The sequence below is a fragment of the Polypterus senegalus genome, chromosome 13 (assembly GCF_016835505.1).
Source record: "Polypterus senegalus isolate Bchr_013 chromosome 13, ASM1683550v1, whole genome shotgun sequence".
Classification (NCBI taxonomy): domain Eukaryota; kingdom Metazoa; phylum Chordata; class Cladistia; order Polypteriformes; family Polypteridae; genus Polypterus; species Polypterus senegalus.
This window is the reverse complement of record NC_053166.1, coordinates 47577185-47600145: the sequence shown is the minus strand read 5'-3', so window position 1 is coordinate 47600145 and position 22961 is coordinate 47577185. Positions and strand designations below refer to the sequence as shown.

The following is a 22961-nucleotide window of genomic DNA, read 5'->3' as shown; positions in this document are numbered from 1 at the left end:
GGCTTTGGACCTTGAGATTGCGGGTTCAAGTTTCACCACTGAAACTATGTGAATATGGGAATGTCAATTCATGTGCCTGTGCTCCAATTGGGAAAAACTAAAAGAAATGTAATTTCAGTTGTATCTCAAAGTTTGTATGTCATTTGGATAAAAGTGTCAGCCAAGTAACATTAAAAAATTATTTTAACTCCAAGCATTATGTGCCATGAGTAGCTGTGGCACTCTTATCGTCCGACTAGTGTTAAGACTGAGAGAGACAAATATTGTTTTTACTATACAATACACACTTACACAAATTAATCAATGATGTGTTAGTCGTTAACACCATCCTACTTATTTTCTTTTTTCTTCATTACCTTTTCTTTCAATCCTTATTGCCAGAACAAAGGCCAACAATAATTCATGTGCCCTAATTATACCTAGGTAAAGGAAATATAAAATAAGTAGAGTGACAATTTTATATATATATATATATAGTGGACTATGGCCGGCAGTTTATCCCAGCTAAGACCCCCAAGCCGCCAGATGGAGCCCTCCCTGCAACGTCGAGATACCCCAAATTCCAGCAGGGCATCATGGACTTTGGAGTTTTAATACAATAACGTGGATAACGTCGGGGCCGCCAGGGGACGCTGCAGGGAGGCACACAGACGTTTATTTTCCACACAGCCCGGAAGTACATCCCAGTCACATGGTTGGAAGAAATAAAGTGCTTCTGGGCTGACAAAAAAAAGGAGTTTTCACCTGACCCGGAAGTGCTAGATAGTCACATGGACTAAGGGGTCAAAAGCACTTCCGGGTCAAGGACTATAAAGGACTCTGGGAAATCCCAGACGGACGAGCTGAGTCGGGAGAAAGGGTGGCAACACGTCTGGGAGAGGAGGATTGATTATTGATTTATTATTGTATTGTTATATGAGTAATGTGGAGTGGAGGGTGCTTGGTGCACATTATTATTATAAAATAAATAATAATTGGACTTTTACCTGGTGTCTGATGTTTGGTCTGAGGGGTTCAAGGGGACGACATCGCCCCCTATCTGTCACAATATATATACTGTATAAATAATATATATATATATATGTATATAGTGAGGGACGGCTGGGAGCCCAGTCCAGCTGGGACACCCTCATTTGGGAAGAACAGGGGGAGACAGCATGCACAGGGTGGTGTCTCCCCCATGACAACAGAGGGCAACCCCCCACAGATTTCCACAGGGCATCATGAGACAGCTCTGTTGGGTTCCATAGGTGCCACTAGGGGGTGCTGCGGGTATTCAGGCGCCCTGCTTTGTGGAACTTCAGCCTCACCTGGAAGTGCTCCCAGCCAAAACCTTGGGGACACTGGAAGTACTTCCGGGGATAATATAAAAGGAACTGATTGCCATAGCTCACGAAGCCAGAGTCATGAGGAAGGAGGGTGAAGCTTGTGTGAAGGAGGCTGTGACCAAGAGTGAGACAGAAAGAGTGAAGACAAAGTATTGCAGTGCGGTTGCTATTTTCTGGTTGTATTGTGCTTGGTGCTATGGGAAACACGTATTGGAAGAGTTTCCCAAGAATAAACTTCTCTTTGTGCTTTTACATGCGTGTCTGAACCTCTGTGTCGGGTGTTTGAACAGCTGGAGCACCCATTGGTGGCCACAAAATATATATAAATATATACTTGAATTTAATTGATTTAGTTAAGTGATGCTGTACCCCACCACTTTTAGATTTGTCTTCATGAATTTTTGATTTTTAAAATATTGTAAATAAATGCATTTGCCATGTAAAGAAATGTGAAGAATAGCACACAGGCAGCAAAGGATAGGGTGTCTACAGTGCAGATTAGTAAGAGATTGGGCTCAGATTAGCAAGGGAACAAATTTCACTTCATAACAAAATGTACTGGCAGTATGGGAAGGGGTATAAGTCAAAGTGAATAGGGCTCAGGGTATGGAAAAAGCTGCAGAATCCCTTTAACATGACCAGTAATGAAAAATTCAAATTAAATTCATTTGCAATGAATGTCTGGAACTTCTGCAGTCGTAGACATTAATTTGAAAGATGCTTTGATCATTTGCTATTAAAAAATGTTTCCTTACTGATTTGTTGTGCTGATCTGTATCCCTTTACTTGGCCTGTAACACTGCACTTGAGGAGAATTTCAGGAGGGAGCTTACTTACACCTGAAGGCTCAGTTGGAATGAAAACCAGAATTAATTTAACCCTCTATGAAAAGGGCTAAGAAACAGTTGGTATCTATGGAAGAGAACCATCTTGTTCTTTTGTTGCATGTCTTTTCTACAATGTCATACAGTGGTGTCACTGCAAGTGTTTGTTTGTATCTTAAAAACAATTTAAAACCAGTAGAGTGAGCTTTAGCAAAGGAATTCCTCATGCTAGCATGACCACACACACATGATACAGAGCTGTACCTGTGAGCTGATCAACAAGAAAGCAATGGAAATTCCCCAAATGCCTTGAGGATTGCAGTGAGCTCACGGTAAAGAGAACCAGAGGCAAATAACTTCACAAAATCTCATTTGCCAGCTAAAGCATTTCAAAAATGAAGCATATTAGTAGAAGAAGATTATAAACCTAATACGAGTACAAGATTCCTATGCGTGCAAACTTTGTAGCGTACCACATACACGAGTCTTGTGCGTTGTGGGCTCAGTTCTGCCCTCTAGTGGCAGATTTCACGTCTACATGCTAGAATTGAAGCCAAAAATTAAAGCCTAAATAGCAGGGATCGGCAAAGCATTTGAGGGTGTGCATGCTGAGTGAGTCACACATTCTCAGTGCTTTAGTATTGCTACTTTATGTACCTGTACACTTTATGATGCGATGATATCCACAATGGCAAATCCAGTGTGGATTGTGTGTTGGACTCTAGAAGCCCACCAAGCTACAATTAAACATTATTATAACTTTAATCATCATTTACTTTTAACTAACATTATAATTTCAGGTCATGAGGGTTGTAGAGCCAATCCACAAATAACTTGCTTGTTTTGGAGGTGTGGTACAAACAACTGATATTTGCAGCCATACCTCCTGTACTACAGCATGTCTGGGAGAACATCCTGCAAAAGACTGGGCTTCTGTTAGAAGAGATATTGGTGAGGCCAGTAGGAGGCACTTACCTGGGTCTGTGTGTCTATCCCAATTCCCCAGTGCAGGGGGTGTAGAAACTGCCCCTGTCATTTGGAGCAGACTTAATACAGAGGTATTGACTCCGCCAGATCATAAACGATTCGTGAGGATCTTTCAAAAAATATAAAAAGTAGTGTGGTTTCCAATGTTCTGGCTGAATTTACTACCATGGCCTGGTCATTCTTGACCCCTAATCACTTCTGTTCCTTATTGGCTAACTCTCTGTCACCGCTTCACCATTTAATTGCTAATGTGTGGTGAGTGTACTGGCACAAGAACGGGTGCCATCTTTTCATCCAGGTGGATGCTACACATTGGCTGTGGTGGTTGAAGTGGTTCAACGCTGTCTATGTAAAGCGCTTTCAGCAGGTTAGAAAAGTGCTATACAAATGTGATTAATTATAGCATTAGAAGACTGAAAGGAAACACATTAGGACACTGAGAAAACACACAGACTCCACACAGAAGTGACATTGAACCCAGGGTGTAAGTACCTGGCTGCAGTACCCACTATACAGGTTTTAAAAGGAATTCTTGAAGCCTTAGGAAAGTGACCAAAATCTGCCAACAATAAGGTCATGGATTCTGGCTTTACAATAAATAACTGTGTAATCTTTCATAGAGGAGTACAAACGAAATTTAAAAAAAATTCTATTTGAACCAATAACACAGAATTATAGAAGACAACAAGTCCATAGAAAATATGAATTAGAGCAGAAAATGGATACTGCTATAGAAATTCTACTCTCCAGGGGCTACATGCATAATGCTGTACAGAATTCACACTATAACATGGCGTAAGCACAAAAGCGGAAATGTGCTTACGCACAAAAAAAAAACAGATGCATAAATGCCAACTTCCACATTCTTCTGCTACATAAATCCCGGTCAGCGTGAAAAGTAATGCATGTGCACGCGCCTGCTGTCCTGCCCCAACTCCTCCCAGAATTGCGCCTCTTTGAATATGCAAATCAATATAAATAGCCCTTAAGCGCAGTGTTCTGTGAAAAGGCAATGGCAAAAGCACGGGGGGAAATAGAAGTTTAGAAGATACCAAGTGGAGGCAAGAAAAAAATGTACTATTTGTTGGTTTAAACAGTGGTATAAACAACAAAAGGAAGTTGATCAAGTGACATAGCGTGTCGGAGAAATTCGAAAAAGCTCAAGTTCACAAAGTCGCACAGTGCCCGAAATAAAAAAGAAGTTGTCACATATCATAGTCGCCGTGAAAAGGTGAATCGTAGCCCACCGTCTGAGTGTCATATGAAAGCTTAAAAAAAACAGGCACACTGTGGGAAAAAAGCACGAAATGTCAACTTTAATCACAAAATTTTCACTTTAATCACGTAGTTTATTTTGTCATTAAAGTAGAACATCATAAACTTCATCCTAAAATCATTTAATTTACTAGTTTCTCAAATTCCATCGTGATTAAAGTACCACGTTAAATGCTTTGTTTTGTATTTGATCTTCTATGTGCTCTATGTGTGTGAATCACTACATGCTTCCGGGCTTTCTCTTTCTCCGACAGGACACAGAATCCATTACATTTGTGATATTACAGCTCTCTGAATAATTAAAATACTGAGATGTATACTTGATATAATTTTCATGTTGATAGGAGTTAAAGCATGTTATTAAACATGGGAACACGGTGGCGCAGTGATTGTTCCTGCCTCACGCAAGATGCTTGCTGCGCCATGCGCAACCTTCAATGAAATAATTTATTGCAGCAGTACTGTCTCTTTCAAACATACTAACCTCCAATTCCTGTACTTGCTTTTCTTTCTCCAAATACCCAATCACCACACAATCAGCTCTGTAATAGACGTTAAGCCATCTGTAAGCTTAGAAAGCCAATTCTTCAAAATTTTTAAGAAACATTGAAATATCTTCGGAATACGTGTTTAAATATTCTATCCAGCTATCCTTCCAGTGTCGCATCAGCACCAGCAAGAATACAGCGCGAGGCAGGAACAATCCGGAACGGAGCGCCAGCTCCTCGCTAGCGCAGCGACACTGTGTCCTCACATGTTTATTTATTAACAATATAGATAATTTAAATTAAGTTAAAGTTTTATCTGTATAATATAATAAACATATTTTGCTGCATTTCATCTTAAAAATGATATCGTCATCATATGTAAATATGCGCTTTATAAAGTGGCTCAGGTTGTGCAATATTATAACTGTATCGCAAGTTTACAGTGAGGTGACTGTACTAATAAGTACAAAGTGTTCTACAAGGAGCACTTGATGGACTGATTGAGTGCATTTATAGTTCTTGGGATGTAACTGTTTCTGAACCGCAAGGTCCTTACAGGAAAGGTTTTGAAGCATTTGCCGTGTGAGAGTCATTCAATAGACAGCATGGCTGAGGCAGTCTGTGTTCAGTGCTGTATACCGATAATTCTTTTCCCGATCAGTTGCTCTGAGTGGTGCAGTGAAAGTAATATGGAAAAAAATGATCCACTGTGGCAACCCCCAGGAAAGACGAAAAAGTAGGCGCAGTGAGAGTAACAACGCTAAAGCAGCTATTGTATTTAGAATAGTTTGACCATTCTGTGGACCATTATATTGTTACAGGTTAATTACAATCAGATGCATTACACTAATAAACAATATGCGGTTAATTTCAGTGTATTTATAAAGCCGCGTCAGGGATGTGAATCTAAAAAAGAAAGAAAGGGAAACCACACTGGAACAGTAGCACTGCTTTGATGCTGGGTGCCGCCAGTCTGCAAAACCGAGCACAGAACTTGCATAAGCCAGGGTATGAGCTACCGTGGAAATGTGAGTGGCTTTACGCCAAGTTTAGGTTTAATACATTGCGGTTTGAACGTGGAAACAGGCTTACGCAACATTTTTGTGCGTACGCACCGTTTATACATGAGGCCCCAGATCCTGCAAAAAATTGTGACTTTTTATATAAATATAAATTTTACCATAACTGGCATTTTGTACTTTTACACTTTATAATGGTAGTCTTTCAATCACAGATAGGACACCAGCCAGCTGTTAAATAATCAGGAACTGAACCCAGTCTCCTGGAACTGTGAGACAGCAGTGCTAACCTTTGTGTCACTTTGCCATATGACATAATACTTACTGTAGTTTGCATAAATATCAAATGAATGATACAACAAAATTACAGCTCTCAAAATTCAGTGGGGATGCTTATGTCCAACCCCCTATTTTTAAATCTAATCCAATTCAGGGTCTTGGCAACACTGGATACAGGAAAGGAACAAGATATACTGTATGTTGATTAGAAAAGATCAATTGCAAGGTTCTGCACATACACTGACATATCCACGCTTATTGACATGGGGCCAGATTAGAGACACTAATGTAACGTTATCTTCACATTTATGTGATGTGACATGAAAACCAGAGTACACTCTCAACGACACAAACAGAATATGTGAACTTCACACTGAGGTGACCAGACCAGGATTTGAATTCAGTCTCCCAGCAATGCCACTACATATTACAATATGTCAACACTTATATTAAGCATATAGCACCTTACAAATTAAATATTATTATCAGTTTTCTATAGTATTTTTATTCAATACTTAAGAGAGAGAGAGAGGCTGGAAGCACGCCCTGATTACAGCGTGTTGCCATACCCACCACATGACAAACCATTCGGGTTGGGATCTGAGTGCAGCCGTGCAATGGGTGACACATTAGCACCACACTGGAACAGTATGAGGTTTTTTATATTGGCTGGAGTGCTAGTCCTGCCATGAACCCCCAAATTTTCCCTTGCAAGTTGGAGAACCTGCTTGCAGGGCTGGATGTAGGTTAACATCATACCCAGGAAGAAGCAATGGCAGGCAAAGGGCCTTTCTCAAGGGCCCAATGGAGTAATGTCACTTCTGGTGTTTACAGGCGCAGATTCCTAGCCTCAGAGCCACAACACCACCCATTAATTAAGAACTGGAACTTATTCAAGCAACATCTGGCAAAAGGCAGGAATGCTGAATGAGATGCCAGGCCATTGCAGGACATGTTTACACACATGCACATTTAACAATACAGGGAAATTTTAAACTTGTTTTTTAATGCTTCATGTATATTTCAGGAACATACAATTATTAGAATGTCCTGGGGACAAGGAACATGTACATAAAATGGCTTTAAGGAACATATTAAAATATCATGCATTGGTGTTTCTAAATTATCCCTAGTGTGTGCTTGGTGTGTGGGTGTGGGTGTGTGTGTGTGCGCCCTGCAGCGGGCTGGCATCCTGCCCAGGGTTTGTTTCCTGCCTTGTGCCCTGTGTTGGCTGGGATTGGGTCCAGTAGAACCCCCGTGACCCTGTAGTTAGGTTATAGCGGGTTGGATAATGGATGGATTAAAATATCAAAATGATAATGAAGTTGTATAAATAATAATAATAATACATTTTATGTATTTGTAGGCGCCTTTCTAAACACTCAAGGACACCGAACAATAGACAAAACACAGATTATAAACAAAAGTAAAATACAAAAGTTAAAATCAGACAGAGCAATTGTAATCAAAGAGAAAAAGCAGTCTTAAACTAATGAGTTTTAAGTTTAGATATGAAAAGTGAAAATGATTTAATATTTCTAAGCTCAGATGGTCGTGAGTTCCAGAGCTGTGGTAAGATGGATGAAGGGGACAGTCAAGTGGATGGAGGAAGAGGATCTAAGGGTGCAGGAGAGAATGGCAACATGGAGGAGGTCAGACAGATATGGAGGGGCAAGGTTGTGGACAGCCTTAAAAGTTAGTAGGAAAATTTTGAATTGTATGCAGAACTTAACTGTAAGCCAGTGAAGCTGCTGCAAAACGGGAGTGATATGGTGAATAGAGGGGGTTCTAGTAATGATGTGGGCAGCTGAATTCTGGACCAGTTGAAGCTTGTAAAGAGATGTGAGAGAAAGACCAAAGAAAAGGGAACTGCAATAATCCAGACGAGAAGTGAAAAGGCTATGAACAAGGATAGCAGTGATGTGGGGAGTGAGGGAGGGACAAATACGATTAATGTTACACAGGTGGAAATATGCAGACTGGGAGATGTTATTGATGTGGGACTGAAAGGATAAAGTACTGTCAAGGATGACACCCAGACTGAACCTGTGGGGAAGGGGAGACAGAGGAATTATCAATAACAAATGAAAAATGATCAGTTTTGGATAATGTTGATTTTGTACCAATGAGGAGAACCTCTGTTTTGTCAATATTTAAGAAAATATGAAGAAAACCAGGATTTGATTTCTGCTCTGCAATCAGTAAGTGAGGAGGGTAGAAAGGAAGCAGTAGGTTTGCTAGTGAGATAGAGCTGGGTGTCATCCAGTATAACAGTGGAAGCTAATGTTATATTTATGAAAGATATTACCAAGGGGAAGGAGGTAAATAATGAAAAGGAGGGGCCCCATGACAGAGCCCTGGGGCACACCTGAAGTAACAGCGGTGGGTTGGGATGTGAAAGTTTTAAGCTGAACAAACTGAGTGTGCCCTGAGAGGTAGGATCTGAACCAAACTAGTGGAGTGTGGGTAATGCCAATCAAAGATAATCTGTTGAGAAGAGTAGTGTGACAAATAGTGTCAAAGGCTGCACTCAGATCAAGAAGGATGAGAATAGTAATTAAACCAGAATCAGCTACCATAAGGAGGTCATTAGTAATTTTTAGAAGTGCCGTTTCTGTACTGTAGAGGGGACGAAAACCAGACTGGAACTGTTCATACAGATTATTTTGAGATAAATGAGAAGGAAGTTGAATAGCTGCTATTTTTTCAAGAATTTTTGAAGTGAAGGGTAGATTAGAAATAGGACGAAAATTACTGAAATTAGTCGGATCTGCACCTATTTTTTTCAGTATTGGGGTTATTGCAACAGTTTTAAAAGATGAAGGAACAGTACCAGTAGTGAGAGAAGAGTGGATTATAGCAGCGATAAGGGGGACCAGAGAGGGGAGGAAGGCTTTGACTAGAACTGTAGGGAGGAGGTCCAGTTGACATGTGGATGGCTTAGACTTACAGATAAGACTGGACATGAACTCTACTTCAGGACAAGGTCTCTCTCGTTGGTATACCTTGACTGAGACCTGCTTAAATCCCCAGGCAATACAGACACTCCCTATATTGAGCAGCTGACATAAGATCATTGCAAATTTGGAGATATTTAGAGCACAAGCAAACCTTTAAACATTTAACTTCACAGAGAATCTTTTTCTTCATGATCTCAATAGTCCTTTAAATACCGTTTGGAAAACTCCAAGTGGGCTGTCACATGCCTTTCACTCAAGAGTAGCTTATAGTGTTGCTGAAATGGGTATCCTTTAAACAGGTTCTCCCATTTCAGCAGAGGACTCTAGGAGAGTGACCACTGGAGTCTTAGTCACTGCCCTGACCAAAGCCCTTCATCCCTGGTTACTCAGTTTGGCTGGATGGGCAACACTAGAGTCTAGGAAGACCCCAATTAAGTTCTAGACACATCTCTAGGAAAAAAAAGAAAGAATACACCTGACTACAATATGGACTGCCACAACAAAGGGTCTGAGTACTTATATGAATGAGAGATTTCAGTTTTTGATTTTTAACAAATTTGTAAATCTTTTTGAAAACATGTTTTCATTTTGTCATTATGGATGATTGAGTGTAGATTGATGGGCTAAAATGACTATTTTATCCATGTATAATTAAATCTACAACATAATAAAGCATGCATAAAGTGCAAGGGTCTGAATACTTTCTGACTCTACCATATTATATATTGTATGGTCAGCCTTGTTCTGTTGTTTTCTGCATCTGTGGCTGTGGCACTGAGACAAACCATAGTAGTAACTATGTTGTTTGGCAATAAAGTTCAAGTTTAAGCAGACATACTCCAACATTATTTAAATTAGCAGCGTGAACATGCAAACTTCGCACACTAAGTGACTAGGCCAGGGTTTAAACACTTTGGAGCTTGAAATAGAAGCAGCACAAACCACAGCCATTCTGCAAATGAAGTGAAATCTGGAGAAATACTTCATACGTAAAACCAGGATCTCACTGTTTGGACAACTTGTATCATTATGCTATCATCTCCTGGTGGTCTCCAAACAAAGATCTGTCACTTGCAAGATAAACAGTGAAGGATAACTTATTATTAGCCCTGTTCCACAAATCTCCATGGAGAATGCATGAGCAATACATTTACATAACCACAAACAAATACCTCCACCTGCTTGCAATATTGGAACAAAACACCATTGTTCAATCTTTTATGGACCCAGTCTGTAATCTCTAACTTGCATCCTTCACAATGCTCACTGGTTCCACCTCCTTCACTATTCCACCAATCCCCCCCAAACGCCCCACCCACTGCTCTCACAACCCTTTGCATAGCATTAAGCCTTCTACACCAAAACTGATCGCACTAGCATTCTCACTTGCCATGTGCAAAATCAGAAATATTGCCTGTGTACACATCCTAGAGGAGATGTGGTATACAAGACCCTTTACTTTGTGACTCACCGCAGTTTGATCACTGATATCTGCAGAGAGTTCCTTGGACTTCACAGCTTTGGTTTTGCCCTGACTTGCAGTTTGAATTATGGGACCTTAAATAGACAGGTGTGTGACTTTCCATATGATGTCCAATCAATTCAATTTGCCACAGTTTCAATCAAGTTCTATACACATCTCAATGACAATTAAATCAAACAGTATGCAGATGACCACAGTTTGGAAAGTTATAGCAAAGGGTCTGAATACTTGTATTAATGAATGATTTCCGTTTTTGATTTTCATTAAATTTGCCAACCTTTCTAAATATGTTTTCAATTTGTCATCATGGGCTATTGAGAGTAGATTGATTGGCAAAGTGGTAAATGTATTGATGTAAAATTAAATCGACAACACAATAAAGTGTGAAGAAAGTGAAGGAGTCTCAATAATTTCTGAAACCATTGTATGTTTTTAGTAGAGTTATGTAGTTATGTCACAGCGGCAGTGAATCATGAGTTTTTACATTTAAAGATTATAAATCTCCTAGGACTCAAAATCATATCTTTCATTTCAATATCCCCTATATAAAACCAAGTAGTCTACAACAGTATCCAGGAGCATTCACTATGCAAACATTTTTCAAAACCATTTCATCCAATTTTAATTTTGCAACAAATTAAGTCAAATTTAACATAGTCTTATATTCTAAAGTCCACTTAAAACGATTCAGGATTGTGGATGGCCAAGTTGGAAATGCTGGACAAAAGACAAGAAGCAGCCCTGCACAGGACACCAGTCCACTACAAGGCCCACATGCACACCCACACTCTCTCACTAGGCTCTACTAGTAACTGCCAAATAACCGAACTTGCACATCTTTAGGGATGGTGGAAGAAATCCAGACTAACTAGAGAGAAACAGGCATGGAGAGAGCATTCTAACTCCACAATATTGATGGAACACAAATCGAACCAAGGATAGCGGAACAATTAGAAGGCAGCACTGACCACTGTGCCACTTTCTGGCAAATGTGAATTTGTTAAATTACACAATACATTGGAATTGGGTCCAAGCTGACATGTTGTCACATCTTTGCAAGTATCATATATTATTTTTTTTTTTCAGTAAACATATAGGGGCTGGTAGCAGAGCTGCAATCTGTTGACCTGTATGAGCCCTTTTATGAGCTTACACTGCAAGAATGGCTGCCTCACTGCCCAGCTCAGCAGAAATGCCAATACAGATTAAAGCACACAGTGGTATGGTTGTCCACTTTCCTATGTCTGCAGTACCAGTATGTGCTGGAGCACCCTTAATGTCTTGTTTACATGCTTATCAATCAATCAATCAATCAACATTTATTTATATAGCACATATTCATACAAAAAAAATGTAGCTCAAAGTGCTTTACAAAATGAATAGAGAAATAGAAGACACAATAAAAGATAAACATAAGTCAACATTAATTAACATAGAATAAGAGTAAGGTCCGATGGCCAGGGTGGACAGAAAAACAAAAAACTCCAAAGGCTGGAGAAAAAAATAAAATCTGTAGGGGTTCCAGACCAAGAGACCGCCCAGTCCCCTCTGGGCATTCTACCTAACATAAATCATCATATTTTCATGGAAGGACCTGATGATGATGGTCACGTAGACTTCTGGCTTTCAGTCCATCAATGTTGGTGTATCATGATGCTTTGAGTAGGTGGTGGTGGCGCAGGCCTCCACCACAAAGAAACCGGAAAAAGAAACAGAAGAGAGTAGGGGTCAGTACGGATTTTAGAGCCACCATGAATAGTTATTATGAATAATTGAACATACAGAGTATCAGGATTATGTTAAAGTGAAGTTATAAAAAGGCCATGTTAAAGTAATACGGGTGACTTCTTGTAAGGCTTTGCATGATGAGGGTTATTCTTGGAATTCACGTCATTTATGTGTCCTCCAGAGGTTTTGTGCTTGTACATAAACAAAAAACAGTGACTATGCTTTGTAACAGAGAGAACTGAGAGTTTGTAGGACATACTAGCTCTAGACCACCCATCTCTCTGTAGTCCAAATCTACCATGTCTGCAGGCAGAGGGCTACAGAACATGCTGCACACAAGCTGAACCGTTTGACCAGCAGAGTCTCTCATCAGATCAAGAGCGTTCTAAAGCCACGCTGACTGCATTATAACTTTTTTTTTTTCTAAAATCATGTTCTAAAGTCAGATTGTCTGCAATTATTTTTAAAGGAATGTAAAAGATAAGCTTTATAAAACTAAGGCAAATACTGTCTGTACACAGAGAGTTATGTCATGCTAGAGCAGTGAGCTGCTTATCAAAGCCTGCTCAATGAAAGCTAATATTTGTCCAAATTCTCAACATTCCAATCTGGTTTCAGTGAGAGTTTGCTAAAAGAGAAGGTCAAATTGTCTTCCATTCAAACCCCCCCCCCATCCTCCTGCCAGTTCAACAAACTGAGAACATTCCCTGTTGCATTGTGCGGTTGAAAACAATTTGGTCGTCAGAGAAACTTAAAACGCAGCTGCGGATGTTTCTGTGTCTTGCACCACAGTGCACTTCTATGAAAGTGTCTGCCCTTTCACTTTTCAAACGCATACTGACTGTAAATCTTTATATGGTGTGGGCATCCCAATCAAAACTTGAGGCAAGTGATGGTTAGATGAACATTTATAAGGACAGACAGGTAATGTATACATTGCAATTATGGTGTAGGAATATTGTAAGTAATAAAGAACAGATTGGATAATACATGAACTAGGCCTTTTTTTCCTGCTCAGAATACACATTTCACAGCATCATTAAGAAACTGATTAAACATAAAGAAACTAGTCTCAGTTAAGGTGAACTGCTATAGTCATACAGAACTGATAATATCCTTGTTCATTGGTGTATAGGGTCATTATTGTCACATGTACAGAGTACAGTGAAATAATTACTTGTATGTACTGTGCCATGGCTGAAGATATATGGGGGTAGCAGATGGTTAACATATTTAACATACCTGCACAAAAGTATTTGGAGGGATGAGGTTCTACTATGTAATGACCCACTCTTACTCTTTGTATTTTAATTATACTTTACAAGGGGCTGTTAGGGACAGACATAAAAGACAGCAATAGACAAGAAGGCCTACCACAGGCCATATAAAGAAAAATAAATAAAGGGCAAGCAACCAAGCACTGGCAAAGATTGGCAATTGGAGGCAGTAAATGTTCCAAGGTGGGGTCAGCGTAGACCATGTTGCATCGTAATATGTCACAAAGTTAAGGGGCAATCTTAAATACAGTAGATATGCTAAAACCATCATGGATGCAGAGACAACAGAGGCTTCTACAGACTGCCTTGGGAGCAATTTCAAAGCTTAGCTGGAAGTAACACCTAGGGCCTCATTTATAAACATTTGCATGGATTAAAGGGTAAAAATAATCATACGCCAAAAAAAAATCTATAAAACCTGGTGAACACATATTTCTATGCAATTTACAGTTTATAAATCACAATCACCTTGTAAATATGTTTACATGAACGTACCTTGAACGCTGCCCTGAAACATCCATATATGGAACATGCTAATCAACCTCATACATATGCAATCATGATGCTGCAAAACTTCACTGCTGCTAGAGCAGCTCGCTCCTGACATACTGAGACCCTGCAACCTACAATCAAGTGTACCTAGATGTTCTCCGCAAATGAGAGTGCAAAATCATGCACGGCATTATAGAGCCTTTCCTCCGCTTCTGGGGGAAAGGTGTAAGGCACCAGCATCTGAGTGGGTAGACACTATCACCTGGCACATGTAATGGCATGGTTGCTGTTAAAATGAAAAGTACAGGCCATATAAAACACAGAGGGTTCAGCCAGTTAGTTACCTTACCAACAAGCCAGCCACCACATACATCAACAGCACATCATATTGTGACGCAGTGTTTGCCAGTCACATCTTGGACGACTTGTGCATTAACGGGATGTAACTACTTACAGTTAACAAAAGCAGCTTCGTCCTCACTAGGTGCCCTTATTGCAATATGAAAAATTGCTGCAAATTGCCTTTTTATGTTGGCAACATTGTTTTTTTTTCTATCTGCACCACACCATATGAAAACTGTATACCAATTCCCTGAGAACTTACAATAGGTAACTGATATAAACTGACAAAAAACAAAAAAAAGTTCTTCAGTGTAAATACAGAACACTGGCCCTCTTAAAATGGAACTAAAATGTAATCTGTATATCATATTAATTGTTTTTGAGGAGTATACTTTTCACGTTAATGCACATTCTAATATCGGCTTGGTGACATAAATTATTATACATGTGAGTCATCATGTAGCTGGTTTGACTGCATATCCCTGCTTGATGAAGGACGTCATCATTTACCGGGTTCTTTGAAATGTTGTGTATGCATTGGTCAGAACAGGCATAAATATACGCACATTCTCCTGTCAGCTTTTCTTTCATAAATCCTGACGTTTGCATGAGAAGGTGCACATGCACATTTCAAGCCTCTCTTTGTTTGTATGCCAGCTTTATAAATGAGGCCCCTGGACAAGATTTAAAACTGCCTTGAGCACAAATGATTACCATGTCTAGCGTTAGGAGGTTAGTTGGTCCAAGTGCTTAACTGGAATGAGAAAGAGTCAAGCTAGATCAGAGATGCAAAAAACTTGGAATTAGACAAGCATGTAATTCCACACTGCAGTACAGGAGGTAAACCTACATAGCTCTGTCCATAGAGGGTGTAGGTTATGTTGAATCACACTTATGCACTATGTGCTCTTTTTGTTTCATTTAATCAACTATCGGGATTTTTGCTATATTTTGGCCTTCTTCTAGTTATTCTAGATAAAACAAGGCTTTAAAAATGATATATCAGCCCTTCCTGGGATGCATGGAGATTCTGATCCGAGTTAATATACCTATTCATTTTCTCCCAGTGAATAGGACAGTGTGTTAACTTCACACAAAGGTGACTTTGCTACACCCACCTGTTCATTGGTAGAAAAAATGTCCCTCCACCACACTTCAATCTAATGACTTGAAAGGCAAAAATAACACACTCAGAGAAGAGTAGGAAAAAGAAAGGAACGTGCATAAAAAGACATTCTAAGCAAAAGAGCCACATCCAAGTTGTCACCAAGCACGAGCTAAAGAATTGACTTTTGTTGGTTATTTTTTCTCCTCCCACATTCTCCAGAAAGCTGGAGCACTGACGACTTCAGATTGTCTTGAGCAGATGCTTATAATTCAATAATATATAGAAGAGTAATTTCTATAACTAATATATTGAGGTGGAATAGACTCCTGCACAAGTCATACTTTAATGATAAAGGAACAGGAAAAATGTTGATTATTTTTACTTTATGTTGGTGATATGATTGTAAATAATCAATTGTAAGTTATAGCTTATCCCAAAAACACTAACCAGGAAAGGCCTCATGATGACTTCAAAATAGGACTCATACATAACACTGGATTAGAAACTGACAAGAAAGTTCAGACTGATTGAAGGGGAAACAAAATCAATGCTAGACACAATGGCTGGTATTTGGAAAGTTGTATTTATCAGAAGACTGAACCAACATTTGGGGGATGGAGAAGAACTAATAGGACAATGGTCTCCCGTCCAATCAGACCAGGTCAGTCAGGTCAGCCAGGCATGTAAATACTAGATAGAACAGAAATTTGAATGGTGTGAAAGTGGCAAGGTGCAGAGCTCTGTGAATTTCCCCCCTATCTATCTATCTATCTATCTATCTATCTATCTATCTATCTATCTATCTATCTATCTATCTATCTATCGTGAAGATTGTGCTGTAGAGTAATTGCATGTTAAACTGATCAGTATGCATTACCCTTTTTTTTGCTTTTAATCAATAATGATTTAATTCCAGAGAGGTTATAAAGCAAACAATTGACTATAAGAATGTGCAGCCTGTTACATTGGCAGCAGGTTTAATTCTACATGAAGAAGAAGCAGACCTTTTGATGTGATGCTTATGTTTGAAAGGTTGTGTTTTAGTGTCTGCATTTTACACAATCTGCACACATGCAGAAATCTTTGCTAATAAAATGACATTTAACTAATTTGATTTAATAATATTGTACATTTGGCTGACACATTTATTTTAAGTGACACTTTACAGGATATTTTATAACTGTTTTCATATTCTTTGTTTTTAATAGCAGGGGCACAACAGCAGGAAGTGTGACATGCTCAGGGTCGCAAAGTAAGGCAAAGGCAAAAACTGAACCAGAAACCTTGGGCTTTAATGTCTGCTGCCTTTACATTTACACCACGCTAACTAGACTGGCATGACTGCTTACAAAGTTGATTTCAGAGACAAGTTCATGTACCTAATGGTCAACAGTTGTCTGTTACAGAATAAAAAAAAAAAAAAAACCAAAACAGTGACAGCCGACATTGACAGTACATGCAGGAATCTATGGATTGTGTACCTCTGTGCAACAAGTATTGCAAGTACAGCTAGCAGGACTGTCACCTGGAGAACACCTTGCGCCAAGTCAGACTAAGTCAATACAGTATGTTATTAATTCATGCCTATAATTTTTCCAGTAAGAGTAAGATGTAGGTTGATTTTGTGAAAGATAGGAATATTTACATTTATGGCTATACCTCATCATATACTACATTTATTGTAATAGTCAGTCATATTTTAGTAATCACATCTTCCCTAACTTGTCTCCCAAAACTGTTTCAACTGTGTGGTAAAACAAAAAGTTAAAAAGACAAAAGTGTGCTGGAAAAATAAGAGAAAAGAAAAGTAATTAAAAATAATTCATTACATTTATATAGCGCTTTTCTCAATACTCAAAGCGCTATCCACACAGGGAGGAACCAGGAAGCGAACCCACAATCTTCCACAGTCTCCTTACTGCAAAGCAGAAGCACTACCACGGTGCCACCTGTGAGGACATAATATGTATAAGCCCCCCACCGTAAGTTATAGAAAGTCAGTTTATATATATTTTAGTAGTAGGTAGTGGTTTGTGGATTAGTAAGGTGGGGTTCGGAAGGTGTCGGTCATACAAGTCTTTTTTATTATCTAGATTTTTAAGCCTGCATATGCCATGATTCAGCCAGCTCTCTGGCACTGTTAGTATTGGCCCTAAATTTTACTTTCACAGTGTCTCAGTTAAACGCATGTCCCGTGAAACTTGTATATGTGTAAATCAGAGACCGTAGGGTCTTTCCTTCTGATGACATTCTAATGTTCCTGTATACGTGCTGCGAGTCTTTTAGATGTTTGTTTCACGTATACTGCTGTGCATGCACTGCATGAAATGCTGTAAACCGTGTTTCTTGTCTGTGGCCGACCTGTTGCCTTTGGCATTGAAAAGGACAGTCCGTAAAATGTCTCGTTGGTTTGTGCACTATCTTGATCCCAGATCTGGACAGGACACATGCTGTACTTTCTGACACGCCATAATGATAAGGGAGGGTGTGGTAAGTGCAGTGAGGGACCGAGTTGGAGTCGACTGCTTCCTGAGGTGTGCAGCGTCTCTTTTGTAGGCTTTGTTTAAAAAATGTCTTGGGGCAGCGATTTGATGTAAATAGAAGGAAAAAGATAATGTCTTTTATTCTTTTTTGTGTCCATTGTGTTTTATATATATTGTATATATTTACACCGGATGGTGTCACTTTTCTCATTTAAGACTCCAGCAAATTAACAGTGATCACGTAATAACTGTGGTATATACCTGTTACCATTAAAACCATCATACCAACACCCACCCACTACTGGTAAGCACTGTGGCTCTAATTATTACAATTTTAGTTTATCCTGTAAGATTAAAGGTCTAAGTAAGACACATGAATATTAAAAAGCAGTATTTAGAAAACAGTAACAGATCTGCATATGCACGCAAAAAGCTGTCAGGAATGACAATGATAACAAATGAAAATGTGCAATATGCGATTGGACTCTATAAATGTAATTATGGATTGCAATGAACAAGCACACTGCATTACATGACTGAAGTTAGACTCAGTATAGATGGCAGCACAAACCAGGAATATGACAAATTTAGAGGTTCTCAAAAATAATGCTGCCAATTTTCTACACAACATGGTGTGCTAAGTTATACTACTGGGGCTGTTTTTGCCTACAGCTATTACTGTATTGTGCATCCTCCCATCATGCATATCTTCAGTCTTGTCAGCTGTAACAGACACATTGGTCTTGATAATATATTTGTTGATGAATAACTAAATAATAATAAATAATTAAATGTACACTGGATATATTGTATGTTAAGTTCTTGGCCTTGAACTTTGCATTGTTTGGCATTATGACTTTATGTTCTGTGTTTCTGCTGGAGCAACAGAATTTCCCCTTAATGATCAATAAAGTACTATGTGTCTAATGGTAGACTGCTTTTTCAGGAGAATGTAAGTGGAGAGCCTTCTTGATTTCCACTTGTCTCACCACAGATGTATTATTAATCATCTTTTAATATTATTGTATTCCAGTGTACTCAATTGTAACATGGCCCACTATCATTAAATCAGCAGCCCAATTTGCTGTTTACTGTGTGTATGTGGCAGTAGGAGCAGACAGGCTACATCATAAAATTCCAAAGTTAGCCAGTAAGTTTAAGTTTTAAGTTTTTTTTTTTGCAATACACTGGTATACGTTACGATCAACTGAACAATGACCTATCGCACAACATTCTGCCCAGAGGGAATAGGCAAGAAACCAGAGAGTAGGTTTCTGGTTACAAAAAGGATAAAAGGTTTTTAAAGGAGCCAAAAAGCTGGCTGGTCTAGCAGAGTACCTATAAAACATAAATTCTGTGGTGGCATTTCACAAATCAAGGAATGATGCTCTTTAGTATCTCCTCCGTGTGAGCTAACAATGATAGACGGTATTCATGTGATATATATTCATGTGTGCGCCCCATCCCTTGAAGTGTATTCAGAAGGTACAGCTAATTACAGGCTACAAGGCATACAGTATATGATGACTGAGACCCCAGCACAAGTTTGAAAGTCTGGCCTTCAAGGGGAAATTGAGCAGACACAAGAGTTCACTGGAATATGATATAGTAAAAGACAGAAGTGAAAAGGGGTAGTTTGTAGTGATCTGTCTCCATTTAATAATAAGGATGGGCATTTTGAACAGTTTATTTTACAATTAACCTTACATATTAATTTTAATGGCTATTCAGCAACTGTGAAATGGAAGTTTTTAAAGAAGTAACAAGATACAAGCCTTTGTGGCTCAACCTTTATTTAGAAGTGCCTATATTTTTTAACAGTATGCTGCTGCTGGAGTATGTGAATTTCCCCTTGGGATTAATAAAGTATCTATCTATCTATCTATCTATCTATCTATCTATCTATCTATCATATAGTGCTTTTCCTTATTTATTCTATCTATCTATCTATCTATCTATCTATCTATCTATCTATCTATCTATCTGTGGTGTAGTCAGGTTCTCTTCATGTCTGTGTGGACTTTCCACTGGATACTGCAATTTGTCTTCCAAAGTCTGAAGTTTATGGTGCAACCAAGTGTTTTTAAGTGTGGTTTTAAGAGTGAATGTGCTCTTGATGATATGGCACCCTGAAGGTGCTGTTTCCTGCTTTGTGTCCGATATTATATAGGGACAGGCTCTACATCTAGACAATCTTCATTTGAATTAAGACAACAGATGGATAGGGACAGAAACATTTCTGATGATATGAAATCTATACTCACATGTAAGCTACAGGACTGCTTTCCATCCATCCATCCATTTTCCAAACCCGTTGCTTTATGATTCCAAAACAACCACGACTATGTATGTGTGCATGAGCCACAATGGTGACAGCATTTATATATTTACCATTAGAGTGTTAATAATTTAATAATAATTTTTCTTTAATTTGGCGTGGCAATTTGTGATCATTATTACACAATCTGTGCGTCAGGACTATGACGTGTACTTTAGTCTCAGGATGCACGTGGTTATGTTCTCTGCACAGCTTCTAAAGCTGCAATGTATTTTTTATAGCATGGTGACCAGAATTGCATGCAGTAACTCCAGATGTGGTCCCACTAGTGCATTACGTAGTCAGAGTATAATATTTCTTGATTAACAGTCAGCTATTTTTACATTATATAATAACATATTTTCTTTTTAAAGTGTGGATCTTGATTGTCTATGCAATCAGGATGTGTTATTAATTTAAACTCCTAAATCCTTTCCAAAAGTTGCTTCTTACAAGTTAGCATTGCCCTTTTGTGTTTATGATGAATGCTTTTCTTTAGCCACATGCAGCACTTAATCTATATTAAACTGTAATTTTCAGCTGTTTACACTGTGTTGAAGATTTTCCATATATCTCTAAATGCCACCCCATTACTGTTTGCTGTCCTTCCAATTTCAGTGTCATCCACACATCTCTGTAGTTTACTCACAACATCATAACCAATGCCATGGATATAAGTTAGAAGAGGTAATAGGCTGAGCACAGATCCTCAAGGGCCTTCACTGATCACCTAATTAAATGTGATGCACTAGACTTTAATTTAGATTTTTTGTGTTTTTTTATGTCTGTATTAATATTAGTATTAATTCTTAATATTCAGATCCTGCAAGGAAACAGAAGATATTTTATGAGAGAGAGAGAGACATTCTTCACTGATCACCTAATTAAATGTGATGCACTAACCAGGTGGGTGAGTACCGGGCCGAGTTTGACTTTAATTTCCCTGTTAGATTATTTGTGTGGCCTGTTTTTGCTGCTACAACACTACCCCAGGAATTTATGTCTGTATTAATATTAGTAACGTGTATTAATTGTCTCGGAGGAACCCTTCGCGCTTACGTGGCGGTACACCCGGATCCTCCGTTTCCGTAATCCTCGGGCGGGACTGGTCTGACAGTAACGCGTAGTTAATATTTGTTGCTAGTCCCGCTGACCTACCGGCGGCAGGTTTGCGAGTTAGCCCACTCTCACCTTCTTGGAGGCCATCATAAAACATTAGAGCGCATTAAGATCCTGCAAGGAAACAGAAGATATTTTATGAGAGAGAGAGAGTTCCAACCGGGGATCGCGTCATGGTATTGGTTCCTACTTCACACTCTAAACTGCTCGCACATTGGCTAGGCCCCTCTGAAATTAAGGAGAGGAAGGGATTGGTCATTCAGTATAACAGTATTTGCAGTAACCACTAGGAGTGATCGAGGAAAGTAGTAGTCCCTGGTCCAGCCCCATCGTCTTGATTGCTAAGCCTGACGAATAAATGACATGACTATCTTTTATCGTGTCCTTCCATTCGGGTTACACGGGCCTGCGACTTTTCAGCGTCTGGTGGACAAAGTGTCTATGCCAAAATGCAAACCAAAATTCAAGTAAAAAAAAACAGATAAAAATATTTGTTGAACCAAGGAAATGTAACTAATGAATCTGACTAACTTCTTAATCTCCCCTAACTTCTCTCTCCTTTTGTCCTCCAGCGGACGCCGGACACAGGCTTAGTTTATCCAGTTTTGGATGTTTAATGAATGCACTACTCGCTGATCTTTCATTGGTCACTCAGGTGACACCCCTTCATGCCAACGCCGATGCCCTCTTTCATGCAAACGTAAATGCTAATACCCAGAAAGTCACAGTGCCCATAATAAAACAAAACGTTGTTCTATAATAATGGTAAAAAATAGAACTTCATTTAATAAGCTTCTAGAAATAAATAAATGCCAAATATGAATTCTTTTCACTTTTTCATTTATGTTAGGTAGAATGCCCAGAGGGGACTGGGCGGTCTCATGGTCTGGAATCCCTACAGATTTTTTTTTTTCTCCAGCCGTCTGGAGTTTTTTTTTTTTCTGTCCCCCCTGGCCATTGAACCTTACTCTTATTCGATGTTAATGTTGATTTATTTTGTTTTATAATTGTATCTTTCATTTTTCTATTCTTTAATATGTAAAGCACTTTGAGCTACTGTTTGTATGAAAATGTGCTATAGAAATAAATGTTGTTGTTGTTGTTGTTGTTGTTGGTAGAAAATCCCCCAGAAAATTTTGTAAAAGTATCAATAAAAACGATCCAGCAGAATTCTTCCAGCTGAAGTGTAAATCATGCACTCAAGCATGCCATTGGAAATTAAGGACAAGTGCATTTAAGATGGAAGCGAGGACGTTTTCCTCAGACAAAAACAATGAGCATCTGTAACAAATTACAAGGCCATGAAGCAGACATCTTTATAACTTTCAAAATGTATCAGGATTAGATAATTGGAGAACTTAGGAGTTAGCTAACTGGACAATGGTGGTGGACTGCATGATCTCCTCTAATTTGTTAAAGTATTCATTTTATAAAAATATAACTTCATTAATT

At 38.9% G+C, this 22961-nt stretch overlaps 1 protein-coding gene across 2 annotated transcripts in view; it reads right to left on the bottom strand.

Moving 5' to 3' along the window:
• shroom1 (shroom family member 1) overlaps nt 1-22961 on the bottom strand; it is an 83582-nt gene that overhangs the window by 46187 nt on the left and 14434 nt on the right. The window contains exon 1 of one of the 2 annotated variants that reach the window (XM_039775241.1): nt 12238-12265. The exons of the other annotated variant lie outside the window; for it this stretch is intronic. The gene's annotated coding sequence lies outside the window, so the exon portion shown is untranslated. Of the gene's footprint in view, nt 1-12237; nt 12266-22961 lie in introns of those variants that run through there. 2 annotated transcript variants of the gene reach the window in all.